The sequence below is a fragment of the Eptesicus fuscus genome, chromosome 16 (assembly GCF_027574615.1).
Source record: "Eptesicus fuscus isolate TK198812 chromosome 16, DD_ASM_mEF_20220401, whole genome shotgun sequence".
NCBI classification, from domain to species: Eukaryota; Metazoa; Chordata; class Mammalia; order Chiroptera; family Vespertilionidae; genus Eptesicus; species Eptesicus fuscus.
Genome location: NC_072488.1, coordinates 31,455,978 through 31,472,283, shown reverse-complemented (window position 1 = coordinate 31,472,283; position 16,306 = coordinate 31,455,978). Strand labels below are relative to the sequence as shown.

The following is a 16,306-nucleotide window of genomic DNA, read 5'->3' as shown; positions in this document are numbered from 1 at the left end:
ATTTTCTAGTTGAAGGGTCAAGGTGCATTGATGAGCAAGTTCATATTACTTCACTTACTAATTCATTTCTCAAACATCTATTGAACATCTATTATGTGCCAGTAATTATTCTAGGCACTTGCGATACAGCAGTGAGCAAAATCACTACCCTAATGGAGCTTACATACTAGTGAAGAGAGCAGACCAAAAACCAATTTATAAATACTCTGTGAATTCAAGAGTTTTCAGAGGAGTAACAGTCCTGAAATAGATATTTTTTAACATGGATTGAATTATTATATACCATATACTATACACTATACATATTTTTTTCCATAGGCTCAGCTGAGTATATTCCTCAAAGGGAGAAAAGACTAAGCCCCGCTCTCCTTCCCTCTTAAGACCTTACAGAATCAGACCCCGAGCTTCACTTTCAGTCAGTTACTGACATTCTTTCTTGCTTTTCATAATCAACCTGCTCCATTCTCCAGATGTTCACATAGTTAGCTCTCTCACTTCAAGTCCCTACTCCTTTTCAGAAACACCTTTCCCAGCTAACCTATTTAAAATAACCCCTTCAATTCATCCTCTTACCCAGCTTTATTTTTCTTCATAGTACCTATCACTACTTAACATTTGGTTACATACTTGTTTGGGTTTTTTTTTTTTATTGTCTGTTTTCCTCATCAGTATGTACAGACCTTGAAGGCTGAGACTGTGTAGTGTTCACTGTAGTAGTCCTAGCACCTAGAAGATTTCCTGGCACATAGTAGGTTTTTAGTAATTGTTTGAATAAATGAGTTGCTTGTACTGGAAATCATCATTTTAAATCTTCTTTCTGGAGCAATGGCGCATACTTGAATATGAGAGTTTAGAAACTTCCCTAATTAGGTCCTCAGGCCTTTACTCTATCTATAGTCTCTCTGAGGGGTTGTAGGTTTCAGTATTGAGTCCCATATCTTTAAATACTATCTACACGCTAGTGAATCACAAATTCATATTTCTAGCCCTGACTATTCCCTGAGCTCTAGACCAACATATCCAACTCTTGGATTCGATTGATTGGAATAGGGTCCAGAAAGTTAGAAAAGTGTTGGGTGGAAAGACCCTGATGAAGCTGAGGATATTGAGCCCCTAATTTCTGAGGAGCCTTCTTTGCCAGCAGGAATGGCTTCTCCATCCTCCTCCCCTACCCCATCTGAGGTGATTAACCCTGCACTGTCTGAAGAAAACATAATGGCTTCCACTGTGGCAGTTTTTATGCAAGACAATGCCGAGTTTCCGCAGGACCTACCCCTACCTTGCCTAATTTCCTTGGATGCCATGAGTTCTTGTGTTGCTCAAAAATACTTAAAAAAATAACAAAAGTATTTTCGGAGAATCTATATTCCAGGCACTGTTCTTGGTACTGAAGAAATTATACAAAGTCACAGGCTTCATAGAGTGGGAGAAGAAATATAATAAACAAAGACATAAAAAATAATTTTAGAGCATGTGAAATGCTAGGAAGGAAATAGAGCATGAATAAAATAGAGAGTAATTGCAGCTGTGGAATTAATGCATTACTTTATGCAGGTGATCATGAAAGACCTCCTGAAGAGGTCACATTTGAGCTATCTCCATAAATAAGAAGCCAGCCTTAAAAAAAAAAAAAAAAAGTGAAGAAAGTATATTCTAGAACAGGTTGTTTATCCATCAGGCACTAACTCTTCATATTTAAGGGGTTCAACTTTCCCTTCACAGCCAGGATCAGTCATTCTAGCCAGCTCAGTAAATCTCTTCTTTGCCTATTGATTAAGAGGCATGAAGAGTGCAAAGTGGTTAGGCAACAGTTTTAACGTCCAGTTCAATTGAATCATTGTTGTATCTCTTGAAGGAAGCATCCCTCCTTTTGGAACTAATATCTCTAAGACAGCAGAGCAGAAGTCATGGGAATAGGAAGCAGAAGTTTTGCTAGTGGGTTTCTAAGGATAATAGTGAGTGGTGCTACTCTCATTTCCATTCTTGATTCCTAGACCCATGAATCCTAGCTATTGGAGAAATAGCACCACATATTGAATGCTGATTCAGAGCATATATAGCCTCTGGAGAACCTTGCCCCAGCCCTACCAGGTATTTCCATCTAGCTGGTGCTATAACTGAGTCTTCAAAACGTCATTTCAACATTCTGTCAGGCCAGCTGCTTCAGGACGGTGGGGAGCATGGTAAACATTCCATAAGCATGGGCCTGATGCAGCACTTATATTGCTGTGAGGTGAGTTCCTTGATCGGCAGGAATGCTGTGGTGAATACCATGAGAGTGGATAAGGCACTCTGTAAGGCCACAAGTGGTAGTTTTGGCAGAAGTTCTACATGTAGGGAAGGCAAGTCCAGATCCAGAGTGTCTATTCCAGTAAGAACAAAACACTGCCCCTTCCATGATAGAAGCAGTCCAATGAAATCAATCTGTCACCAGGTAGCCAGGTGAATGCCCTAGGGAATGGTGCCTACTGGGGACTCAAGAGTTGGTCTTTGCTGCAGTGACTGTATCCAGGTCAGTCATTGTGAGTGGAAATCCATATCGCTGAGCCCATGCAAAACCTTAATCCTTGCCACCATGGTTACTTTGCTTATGAGCCTTTGGGCACTAAAAGGGGGAAGAAGCTGACTAGTACCCAGAAAACAACTCATCTTATTCACTTGGCTATTAAAATCGTCTTCCATTGAGGTCATCTTTCAGTGAACATTCACATAGGATACAAATACCTTCATGGTTTTTTTGCTTTCCCCATTCAGAGAGGTTAATTCACATACTTCTTCCCCACATTTCTTTGTCACTAGTTTTCTAATCATGTTCCTTCTAGATCCTTGACCAACTGCATTGGCCATAGTCCATGAATCAGAATATAATTTCATTTCTCTTTTCAACCAAAGTGAACAACCAGGTACACTGCTTGAAGTTATGCCAACTGGGAGGATTTTCCTTTACTACTTTCCTTCAAAATGTCCCAGAAAGAGGCTGTAGCTGTCTTTCATTTCATGTGGTGCCTGCAAGTCTTGCAGAGCCATCCATAAACCAGGTCTGAGTCTTCTCATCCTCTATCAACTGATTGGAGGGAACTCTCTATGAAGCCATAGGTGCAGGCTGGGAGGAGAAGGCAGTATAGCAGAAGGAAGGACCATGGGCATTTGGGCTGTTTCTTCATGTAAATTACTTATACCTTCAGGCCATATCATATCTGTATATGTATACTAGAGGCCTGGTGCACAAAATTTGTGCATGGGAGGAGGGAGTCCCTCAGCCCGGCCTACACTCTCTCACAATCCAGGACCCCTCGGGGGATGTCTGACTGCCAGTTTAGGCCCGATCCTGCAATCGGACATCCCTCTGGCAATCCAGGACAGCTGGTTCCTAACTGCTCTCCTGCCTGCCTGCCTGATTGCCCCTAACCACTCTGCCTGCCTGACTCATTGCCCCTAACTACTCGCCTGTCTGCCTGATCACCCCTAACCACTCTGCCTGCCTCCCTTATCACCCCTAACTACTTGCCTGCCTGCCTGATCACTCCTAATCACTCTGCCTGCTTGCTTGATGGTCCCTAACTGCTCGCCTGCTTGCCTGATTGCCCCTAACCACTCACCTGCCTGCCTGATCGCCCCTAACCCCTCTGCCTGCTTGCCTGATTGCCCCTAACCACTCACCTGCCTGCCTGATCGCCCCTAACCCCTCTGCCTGCTTGCCTGATTTCCCCTAACCACTCTGCCTGCCTGCCTAATTGCCCCTAACTACTCGCCTGCCTGTCTGATCACCCCTAACCACTCTGCCTGCCTGCCTGCCTGATCATCCCTAACCACTCTGCCTGCCTCCCAGATTACCCCTAACCCCTCTGCCTGCCTGCCTGATCGCCCCCAACCGCCTATGCCTGCCTGCCTCATCACCCCTAACCATTCTGCCTGCCTGCCTGATTGCCCCTAACAGCTAGCCTGCCTGCCTGAGCACCCCTAACTGCTCTCCTGCCTCCCTGATCGCCCCTAATCGCCTCTGCCTGCCTGCCTGATCACCCTTAATCCCTCTGCCTGCCTGCCTGATCACCCCTAATACTTCCCTGCCTGTCTGATCACCCCTAACCATTCTGCCTGCCTGCCTTATCACCCCTAACTGCTCGCCTGCCTGCCTGATCACCCCTAACCACTCTGCCTGCCTGCCTGATCGCCCCTAATTGCTCGCCTGCCTGCCTGATTGCCCCTAACAGCCTCTACCTTAGCCCCCACTGCCGGGGCTTCATCCGAAGGACATCCAGAATGACATCCGGAAGGTCTCTCACCTGTCTGGTCTAATTAGCATATTATACTTTTATTCGTGCAAAAGTGTGTTGTGGGGGGGGTTCCCTCAGCCCAGCCTGCACCCTCTCCAATCGGGGACCGCTGGCTTCTAACTGCTCACCTGCCTGCCTGCCTGATTGCCCCTAACCCCTCTGCCTGCCTGCCTGATTGCCCCTAACCTGCCTGCCTGCCTGCCTGATCGCCCCTAACTGCCCTCCCCTGCTGGCCTGATCTTGCCCCTAACTGCCTCTGCCTGCCTGATCGTCCCTAACTTCCCTCCCCTGCCAGCCTGATCTTGCCCTGAACTGTCCTCCCCTGCTAGCCTGATCTCGCCCCCAACCTCCCTGCTGGCCTTGTTGCCCCCAACTGCCCTCCCTTGCCAGCCTGATCTTGCCCTGAACTGTCCTCCCCTGCCGCCTGATTGCCCCTAACCCCCTGCCAGCCTGATCTCACCCCCAATTGCCCTCCCCTGCCGTCCTGATCACCCCTAACTGCCTCTGCCTTAGCCCCCACCACCATGGCTTTGTCCGCAAGGAAGTCAGACGTCTGGAAGATGGCCGGTCAACCCGGTCTAATTAGCATATTACTCTTTTATTAGTATAGATAGATTATATAAGATAGGATTGCTTAAATGGAGGGGGTGGGGGAGGAGAGAAAGCCTTTTCCAGCAAGAGGAGATGCTCTTGGCAGACAAAAATACATAATCCCTATATCTAGACTGATAGCCAGCCATATGCACTATACTGCCACACTAGTCATTAAAAAATTGAACTGCTTTCTTACACCTTACACCAAACAGCTGTTGCCCTTAAAACCCCTCCTCAGCCCCCACCTTAGGTTCTGCCTTTGCAGTTCACTCAGATTAGGTTCTGATTGGTTGGTTTCTATGCCAGTCAGTGTCAGAAGCTCTGCCTCCTAGGCAGCCATTGGCTCCTCGCACTTCACCCAGATTTGATTCTGATTGGTTGCTTTCTATGCCAGTCAGCATTTCCAGGCCTACCTCCCAGCCTGATCAGAGAGGCGGGGCTGATCAACAGCCACCCCAGGCTGCTGGAGAGTGGGCTGAACTGCTGATCTCTCAGAGAGAGAGAGAGGCGCAGCTGCTGTCAAGACCCAGAGAGAGAAAGAAGCAGGGTCTCAAGGCTGTGGATCAGATCTTGCTCCTCTCTCTCTCTGGGCCTAGCCAGCATCCAAGGTAGCCGCTGATCATCCCTGCCTCTCCCTCTCCCTAAGAGGTCAGCAGTTCAGCCCACTCACCAGTCCCCGCCCACCGGAGCCTTGCTTTCAGTTGAGCCTTAGGTCATTTTGAACATTACAGACCCTGGGTTTTTATATATTAGGATTACAGATATGCTACTTCCATTTGAGAATAAAGTGCTTCTGTGCATGCCCAACTTTATGGCTTGCTGGATCAGATAACACTCAGTTCTTGATGGGAAGCTCATGTCCAATGTTAATTTGGTGGCATATGGTTAAGCATGAAGGCTCAGTAGAAGGTCATGGGCTATTTCTCAAAGGAAAGTAGTTATTTGCAGAGTATGACAGGGCTTTGCTCCAAAATCCTAAGGTCCTGTACTGTGTTTTCCTTATAGGGGCCTGCTAAAGGCCCCACACAGCATCCCTATCTGCCATTGACACTTCAGGCACCATTGGATCTGCTGGATCATATGACCCAAGTGACAGAGCAGCTTGCACAGCCTTCTCTTGTTCTGTTTCCCACTCAAAACTAGCAGTTTAGGTCACTTGGTAAATAGGCTGGAATAACACACCATATGAGGAATAGGTTGCCTCCAAAATCAAAAAAGGCCCATAGGTATTGTACCTTTGTAAAATTTTTATAGGGTGGGCCAGAATCAACAACTTGTCTTTCACTTTACAATAGATTTCTTAACACATCCCAGACCACTGGGGTCACCACTTATGGGAGGCAAGTAATTGATGTTTTTCTCTCTCTCCCTCTCTCTTCCTCTCTCTCTAAAAAAAAAAAAAAAATGAATGAAAATCTATTTAAAAAATAAAAAGAACAGTATTATATGAAATGTTAAAGGGTCTTCTTTAAAAAGGATAAAAACATGAACAATAAAATGGTAAAAAATAAGTATCTTTCAACAATTGAATCTAACAAACAAAATAAACAAACAAGCAGAACAGAAATAGACTTATAGATAAAGAAATCATTTTTACAGTTGCCAGATGGGAGGTGAAGGGATTAAGAAGTACAAATTGGGTGTTACAAAGAATAGTCATGGGGATGTAAAGTACAGCATAGGGAATATAGTCATTAATATTCGAATAACTATGCATGGTGTCAGATGGGTGCACAATTTATTGGGATGATCATTTAGTAAGTTATGTAATATCTAATCATGGGGGGTACACCTGAAATCAATATAATAATATATGCCAACTTTAATTGAAAAATGAAAAATGATTTAAATTTTTTTTTTAAATATTATGTAATGATTGTACTCCCTTTCTTAAAGTAATAATGGCAGTATACAAATTAAGAAGGGAAGTCTTTAAGCCTAGCATTTTGATTTAATTATGGGGACAAAATGAAAATATGGATTTTTGAAAGAGCACTAGAAGTGACCCATATTGGCCCTCGGGTAGTCCCCCTTTAACAGAGGAAAATTGCAGTGTAGCTTGAAAAGGACTTGCTTGCATTGTAAGGACTGTGAAGAAATGTGCAAGGTCATGTGTTTTAGTCCTCTGCATATCATGCCATCACCTAGCAAAGCTCCTGGCAGTAAGGATGGAAGGCAGAAGCATTTGAGGAACTTTGTGAAGTGCTTAGCATCCACATCACAGAACTGAAGTCAGGCCACACCCAGAAACTAACTGCCACCATCTGAGGTGACTTTCAAGGGGCAAGTGACAAACCACAATGCTGTAACTTCTCACCCATTTGATTAAACAATCCCAATCTTGTGTTTATTTGGACCAGAGGCATAGAGTGGGCCTGTCTGTTCCCATTATTTAATTCACTTAACTGTACTTAGAAACAATTTGGGAATGGAGAACATGGGCCATATCACATGTCACAGATAAACACACACACACACACACACACACACACACACACACACCCTAGTTTATAAGTAATAGGTCCTCCAAGAACCCACATGACATCCCAAGTGCTGGATGGTACTTCTGAAAGCTCCGAGAGAGCTGAAAATCACACACAGGCAAGTAAGTCCCTGATGAATACACATCTAAGGAGCTGTGCATGCATTGTTTATTCCAACAAGTTTATGGAAGAAATTACACACAACAAATTAGTTTCAGATGGTAGGATATGAATAGCTGATGTGCAGTATAAAGGAAAATGAAATCCCACTTTTGACCCAACTACTTCCAACCTCAAGCATTTCAGACTCAGAATCCAGATGCAATTCATTTCTGAAAATGCAAAGAGGATCAGAAAGTTAATAAGTGGCAAGGATTAGAGATTTTGAAAAGCAATTTATGACTATTGTTAACTCATTATGTTGTCCTATGATGTCTGGTGGTTGTTATATGTGAAACCATGGGTAAAATTGAACTCACCCTTCTTCCTTCCCTTCATTTTGCCTAACAATCCTATCTAATAAAAGAGTAATATGCAAATTGACCATCACTATAATACACAAGATGGCCACCCCCATGTGGTCAAAGATGGCTGCCCCCATGTGGACACAAGATGGCCACCACAAGATGGCCTGCCGGGAAGGGCAGTTGTGGGCGATCAGGCCAGCATGGGAGGGCAGTTGGGGGGGACCCAGACCTGCAGGGTAGGGCAGTTGGGGGTGACCAGGCTTGCAAGGGAGCACAGTTCGGGGCAACCAGGCCAGCAGGGGAGGGAAGTTGGGGGTGATGAGGCCTGCAGGGGAGCACAGTTAGAGGCGACCAGGCCTACAGGGGAGGGCAGTTGGGGGTGACCAGTCTGGCAGGAGAGGGTAGTTAGGGGCAATCGGGCTGGCAGGGGAGCTGTTAGGCGTTGATCAGGCTGGCAGGGGTGTGGTTAGGGGTGATCAGGCTGGCAGGCAGAAGCAGTTAGGGGCAATCAGGCAGGCAGGCAGGTGAGCAGTTGGGAGCCAGCAGTCCTGGATTGTGAGAGGGATGTCCGACTGCCCTTTTAGGCCCGATCGGGCCTAAAAGGGCAGTCGGACATCCCTTGAGGGGTCCCAGATTGGTGAGGGTGCAGGCTGGGCTAAGGGACACACCCCTCCCCACCCCCCACCCCCATGCACAAATTTCGTGCATCGGGCCTCTAGTTATAAATAAATCTCTCCCTGACATTTCCTACCTGTATAGAAATTCTGTAATAGATTCAAATCAACACACATTTTAAAACCTCAAGGCATACCATTCTGGGACAATCATTTATGTTCCTAAAAGAGATATAATGTCTTATTTCATCTAACCAATCTTTTATTTTTAATTAATGCAGTAAAAGTGACTTCTTTTGGGGTACAGTTCTATGATTTTTACTACATGTATAGAGTCATGTACCACTGCAATCAGGGTACAGAACAACTCTATCACCCCAAAAATACCCTGATGCTATTACTTTCACTACTGCCAAACCACTTGTCTATTCTCTAACACTATGGTTCACTAGTAATCTTTTCAAGAACATCATGTTATCTTTGTCATTTAACTTTTCACTCAGCAAAATACCTGTAAGATTCATCCAAATCATTGCTCGTCTTAACAGTGTGTTCCTTTTCATTGCCAAATACTACTAGTAGTATTCCAATGTATGAGTATACTACAGTTTGTTTATCCACTTACCCATTGAAGGATACTTTAGTGATTTCCAGTTTGAGGCAATCTATAATAATAAAAGCATAATATACTAATTAGACTGGACAACCAAACAGCCTTCCAGATGTCATTCCGGATGAAGCCGTGGTGGTGGGGGCCGAGGCAGAGATGGTTAGGGGTGATCAAGTAGGCAGGTGAGCAGTTAAGGGCAATGAGGCAGGCAGGCAGAGTGGTTAGGGGCAATGAGGCAGGCAGGTGAGCAGTTAGGGGCAATCAGGCAGGCAGGTGAGCAGTTAGGGGCAATCAGGCAGGCAGGCAGAGTGGTTTGGGGCAATCAGGCAGGCAGGCAGAGGCAGTTAGGGGTGATCAGGCAGGCAGGCGAGCGGTTAGGGGTGATCAGGCAGGCAGGCAGAGGGGTTAGGTGCAATCAGGCAGGCAGGCGAGTGGTTAGGAACCAGTGGTCCCAGATCGAATGAGGGAATCCCGAATTGCGAGAGGGTGCAGGCCAGCCTTAGGGACTCCCTCGCCCCTGCACAATTTTGTTCACCGGGACTCTAGTTATGAATAAACTACTGTAAATATTTGTGTACATATTTGTTGTAAGCATAAGTTTTCATTCCTCTAGAAGTGGGATTACTAGGTCATATGGTAAATGTATGGTATGTGTATCTTTTACATAAGTAAAATAATAAACTATTAGAGGTGACCCCCGATAGATAGCCTGTTCACTTGTGTTTAGGTGATTCCAAAATGTTATTCACCATAAAATATTGTTCCTAAAATAATCAGAAACATTTGATTTCCTTTTTTCTCTTTTCACTTTTAGAGCTTTAATCAAGTAATTAGTATTTTAACATAATTTTAAAAACAAAATTGGATGCTTGACAATTATACAAATGTAAAGCCTGATTAATCTACTTATGAGGACATTTTAATGAGAGAGGGAGAACCAGGGGAAAATTTCATCATAACTAAGTTTGAGCAATTTAACCCAGTGTCATAGGCATCAAGTCCAATTTTCAATTCATAAATAAGCCTCCCTCTCCCTTCCTCCAAAATCTTCCACCCCAGGCTAACTACAGAAGAAGAAATTGGAACATGAGCACCTGCCAAAAAAAGATTCACAGTTGCCACTCTTTAGTTGCTACTCTAATGGAAAACACATGTGCAAGATACCACCCAGGAGACAACTGACCAATGTGCTCTGCAAAAAGGAACGTCACCAGAAAATGAGCCACACAAGATGGCTTACTCTCTTGGACAGGCTGAACCCAGGAAGAAGGTTGATAGAATTTTTGTTCTTATGCAAATATGTACTGATCCAAAAATGAGATGCTTGGACACAAATTAATCTGTAGCAACGAAGTTGAAAGGCAGTGACGTGAATTAGCCCCCACTGCTTATCATCTCAGCCACATGCCCTGCAATCAGTTTACCATCAGATTTGGGGAGTTCTTAGAAAAGTTTACATGAGTAAAAATCCTGCAAAGGAATTGAAAGAAAGGGTATAGTGATGAAGTAATTATTAAATAATAATGCTATTACTCATTAGCTGCCTCCTACTAGAGGTAACCAGCACTGATCCATGAGCTTTTTACATACGATCTCATTATATCTCTAATTTACCAGGGTAGGGGTTGTCTCCACTGCATTAGCTTAGGCTGACATAACAAAATACATATGCTGGAATTTAATTCTCACAGTTCTTTAAGACCAAAGTAACAGACAATTATATTATTTGAGAGAGTTCTCTTCCTGACTTGCAGAAGGCCACCTTCTTGCTGTGTTGTCACACGGCAGAAGAGAGGGAGAATGGGAGAGAGGAAGGGAAGGAGAGGAGAACACTCTCTGGTCTCTTCTTATAAGACTAATCCCATCATGAGGCCTTCAATCTCATGACCTTATCAAACCTAATTAGCTGCCAAAGGCCTCATCTTTCATCTCCAAATACCACCACACTAGAGGTTTCAGCATATGAATTTGGGATTATAGCATCCACTTTACAAATAAATATTTTGAGTGGTTACAGAATTTACAATGGATCATTTAGTCAGCAATCAGCAGAACTTGAACTTGAGAATCTGACTCTAGAGAATATCTACTATTTCTTGACTGCCCACTAAGGTCTGGGTACATCTATACAATATCGCTAATCTTCACAGAAAATCTTCCAAGTCAATATTCCTTTAAGAAATTCTGGCCCCGCTTTGAAACCATCTGAACCTAATTTATTGCACATAATGTATCCTAGTGGTTCTAAAAGTATAGTCCTCAGACCAGCATCATCACCATCATTACTAGGAAACTTGTTAGAAATGCAAATTCTTGGGCCAAACAGAAGATCTACTGAGTCAAAAACTCTGTCTGAAATCTGTTTTTAAACATGTCTTATAGGTGATCCTGATCCATGGTAAATGTTTGAGAACTATTCATTCCATAAATTTATTGGAATAATTAATGCATTCAAAACTCAATAATAAGTGGTATATCCAAGAATCAAATACAGGTCTGTTTGGTGCCAAAGCCTGGGGCCTTTTGCTATACTACACTGCCCTATCCCAACTTTACCAAGGGAAGGTCTTGGGAATGGAACATATTTTAAATGAAGTATGATTATAGAACACAATTCTGAATTCTGCTTTGCCATTGCAATGCTTGTCAGTTCTCCTACCTATCATAATGTGACATAGGGAAATTTCTGAAGGACAGTCCCTGAGAATTAACAATGATGCTTTCCACTGACCAAAAAATATTTTGTAGTATGAACTGGAAACCAAGCTTTGGGAAATTTTTATTCAGGCCTGACAATTATGTGCGTCATTTAATGAAAATGAGAAATAACGTAGAATATGAAAACAGTAAGTGTGGAATAGTTACTTCTTTAAAAAAACAAATCTTATCAACCACTGCTTTATCTACATATAGTTGCTGTATAATTATACCATTTTTCCCCCTCAAAGAAAAAAGACAATAATACATGACATTTTGGAAGTCTGGATAATTTACAGAAAGGGATAGAAGTCGTCCTATAATAGAAATAGGTGATTTCTGGAGAGTGGTAAATGAAGGTTCTTGATCTCACACTAAGAACCTTTAAAAATAATGTACAAAGTCAAAGCACTTTGAAAGGGGTTATTTCCAATGCAAATATGATCACCTGCTCTTTTGAAAATATTACCTCTAAAACATTTTATTAGCTATTATGAACATGCGATAGTCACTGCGCTAAGCCTTTTACATATGATAAATCTCTTAATCATCACAAATATGTGAGGTAGGTTTGACGATTATTTCCATTTCACAGATTAAAAAAATTGAAACTCAGGTTAAGAAATCTGTCACCATTCCTCAGCCAGGAAATATAGGACTCTGGGAGTAAGCCTATTAAAGAGCACTAGCTAAACTTTCATTCAGACAGGGGCGCTTGGCTCTGAATGGATGGGCTCAATGTTGCTCTGTATCTGGATTAGTTCCAAAGGTCCATCTGTAAGCCTGCCTGACCTAGGCGTCAGGGGGACGACTCCATCTGAATAAAATGAAGAAGAGCAGCAAAGTGATGAAGATGCAGCAGACCTGATTGGACCCTCAACCTAGTGAGAGACACAGTGGGCACTGTAGTTCTATTTGCCTGTTTGTTTTCTATTTGACTCTTGAAAATAGACCTTTTAATCACTTATTTGGTGGTTTCTCTAATTTCACTGACTCCTAATACATTTAAGTCAAGGAGGCAAGGATTAGCAAGACGCCTGGATGTTCAAACTCTCATATGGAAGAGGAATTTGAAACCCGTTGAAAACATCACAAGTCAGCAGAAAGATTTTAGTATTTTTCTGCCTCAGAGTTGTAGATGAATGTGACTTAAGCCCTAATTGGGAAAGACTTCATATGATTTATAATAGCAGATACTCTGTTGAGTAAACTTCTCATACTCCTTGATTCCATCTAACCAAAAACAAAAGCTGTTGAAAGCAATCTGAAAAGCAGAACATGTTGAGGTGAAAAGGGCATTTTCCAAAGAAACTGTTGTGTGTGATTTTTTATTCTGTCCTGATCTGGGAAGTTCATCTGAGCCTAAGATCATTTTGTGCAGCTGACAGGAAGTTTGCTCAATGGCTTTTGCCTTTCTCACCCCCACTCTCTTTATCTCTACAGTCAGATTTTCCACTTTCACTCTTTTCTCCTTTCCACTTCCTTCCCTTCACACATGCCTCTACTCCTCCCATCCCTTCTGATTTCTATTCATTGACACTATAAAGAACACTGTTAGGAAAGGAGGCAGGGTGTTTTATATCATTTGGGGGTTTTTAGTGCAGTAATCAAGGGCCTATACCTGGCCTGGCTAGGCTTATCATTATTGTAAAAACGGTGTAGATTGAGAGCCTCTTATTTTGAGTCTCTCATTCATTCCTTTGTAAGCATTTTAGCTCATTAAATATGCGGGGACCTTCAAATAGAGCGGACTTAGTCCCTGTACTCAAGGACTTCATGCTTCCTTGGCAGGGTACAGTAGGTTTATAGGTAACAAAGCTCTCCCAAATTCATCTTGACCCAACTTGATACATTTAAGGCAATTTTACTTAAATCCTTTTGTGAAAGATGTCCCATCGGGCATCAAATTCACAACACATCTCCCTGGGTTGAGGATGTGAGCTTTCTGGTAAAACGATGGGTTTTGGAATCAGATCCACTTACATCCAAATTCCACCTTTGCCTTGGACAAGTTACTAAATCTCCTAGAGTCTCAGCTCTCTCTACTGTAAAATAGAAATGACACCTACCTCAAGAGACTGCATGAGGATTAAATGAGAAAATGTCTATAAAGTACTTGGCATAGTTCCTGGTACATAGGAGCTGCCCAATAAAAGGTCTCACAAGTTTCTTCATGAGAGGACACAAGGAGACTCTAATAATATTAAACACTTTGATTTCACCTACTATGACCCAGGCACTACTCTAAGCACTTTATATATTTAACTCATTTGATTCTTCCTAAAAACGCTATGCAGTAAGTACTATTATTATCATCATCATCATCATTTCATAGATGAAAAAACTAAAGCACAGAGATGCCAAGTAACTTGCCAGGGTCACACAGCTAGTATGTGGTGGGACTGTGATTTGTATCCAAGTTGTCTAGCTCTTAACCATCATGCTATTAGGAGACAGGTCAAGAGAGAGTAGTTAACACAGCTGGAATTAGAGTATACAAACTGGCAGTCCTCAAATAGTGAACTTTGTTTGGTTTGTATGATGTTGTAAAAGTCAAGGGAGTTCGCATTAAAGCCTATATTTCTGGCTTCTTTATTTTAAAAAATTGGAAAATCCTGGCATAGCAAACAAGCCTCTGATTGGTGACTCTTCTCTCACATTTGTGTTTGTGATCCAGAATTAGGCAACACTCTGTACGTAGTCTTGTCCATAAAGATATCAGAACTATGTTCAATAATGTACACCCAGTACTTGAAGTGTTTGAGTGAAATGAAAGAACAAATGAATGGAGGAAAGAGCATGCAGCCACTTATTTATGCTTGGATAGGCCTTTGAGACATATGTGCAGGAATTGTAAAGCCCTGCTCTCCACAACCTCACAGCAAAACAAACGCCAAAAATGAAGGTTTCCTTATAGGTCATGGGGGTAAGGCCCCTTTGCTTTCAATATATATATTTAAAAAATCCTTCTTTGTTTGGTACAGCTAGAAAACGTAGTTTGATTTTCATGCACTGCTTAACCCAAAGAACAACATCTAAACAATTTTTTCTTCATTTAGCTCATTAGGACTCACTGATTGGTATATCTTGGAAAACAGATATACAGATGGTCCTGACTTACCATGGTTTGATTTACAATTTTTTTTTTTTACTTTGTGATAGTGCAAAAGCAGTATGCATTCAGTAAAAAACATATTTCAAGTTTCAAATTTTGATCTTTTCCCGGGCGAGCGATATACGGTATGATACTTTCTCACGATGCTTGGCAGTGGCAATGAAGTGCAGCTCCCCATCTGCCATGGGATCATGAAGGTAAACAACCAATACTCTATAGCAGTGACTCTCAATCAGTGTGCCACAAGAATTTTTAAAACATGCAATACCTGATTATTTATTCAGGGGCACTGACCTCTTTTCCCTTAGATTGTCAAATACACAATACACAGATAATAGGGTGGTGAAGGCCTGGGGTGGGGGGCAGGGGCAGGCTAGAAGAGGTCAGTTGGGGGAATAGTGAAACATATGTAATACTTTCAACAATAAAGATTTATAAAAATAAATAAAGAGAGAATAAAATCTAAGCTCAAAAAAATTTTTTTAATGACAACGGCCAACACAATAGACATCCGATGTGAATGCCCTATCTTGAACCATAACTATATAGGTCATATAATAGAGTTGCATCTTATTGGTCATGTAGCATAATAAAGTTGTGTCTGATTGGTTCATTCTTGGTACCAGAAATCCTTATATACAAGTATAGGCACCTGATTTTTTAAAAAGTCACTGTGGAGCAAAAAGAGTAGGTAATTATTATTTTTTTTTATAAATCAATCAAAATTATACCTGTTTTTGTCATATCAGCCAACAATATATTTTTTGTGTGCCACCAAATTTTAGTAATTAGTTTATGTGCACCATGAGATGAAAAAGGTTGAAAAATTGCTGTTCTACAGTGTACTGTGTTGCCAGTGTTTTTTTGAATATTGTGTTCTGAACACATGTAAGGTAGGTGAGGTTAAGCTATGATGTTTGGTAGGCAGAATGCATTTTCACATATGATATTTTCAACTTATTGATGGGTTTATCAGGACTTAACCCCATTGTAAGTTGAGTAGCATTTGTATAGCAAGACTCTCCTAGAAACCTAGAAAATGTGGAGAGAGGAAAGCATGGAGTCTTCTGTGGACAAGAGAAGAGGAATCATCTTTTTTTTTTTTTTAAATATATTTTATTGATTTTTCACAGAGAGGAAGGAAGAGAGATAAAGAGCTAGAAACATCAATGAGAGAGAAACATCGATCAGCTGCCTCCCGCACACCCCCCACCGGGGATGTGCCCGCAACCAATGTACATGCCCTTGACCGGAATCGAACCTGGGACCCTTCAGTCCGCAGACCAACGCTCCATCCACCAAGCCAAACTGGTTCCGGCAAGAGGAATCATCTTTACAAGTAAAGAAACAGGCTAAAAGGTTATCCAAAATCATATAGCCAGCTGACCCAGCATAATCTGAATCTGGTGCATTCTTTACAAGACTTTAGACTACTTTTCTCAGAGCCTATCT

General features: G+C 42.3%; 1 long non-coding RNA gene across 1 annotated transcript in view; it reads right to left on the bottom strand.

Moving 5' to 3' along the window:
* Nucleotides 1–7,505: 7,505 nt before the first annotated feature.
* Nucleotides 7,506–16,306, bottom strand: part of LOC114230252 (uncharacterized) — a 275,275-nt gene continuing 266,474 nt past the window's right edge. Inside the window, exons 5-6 of the long non-coding RNA XR_008558549.1 lie at nt 9,058–9,097; nt 7,506–7,683 (exon numbers count right to left, since the gene is read on the bottom strand). This is a non-coding gene — a long non-coding RNA (uncharacterized LOC114230252). The remainder of the gene's footprint in view (nt 7,684–9,057; nt 9,098–16,306) is intronic.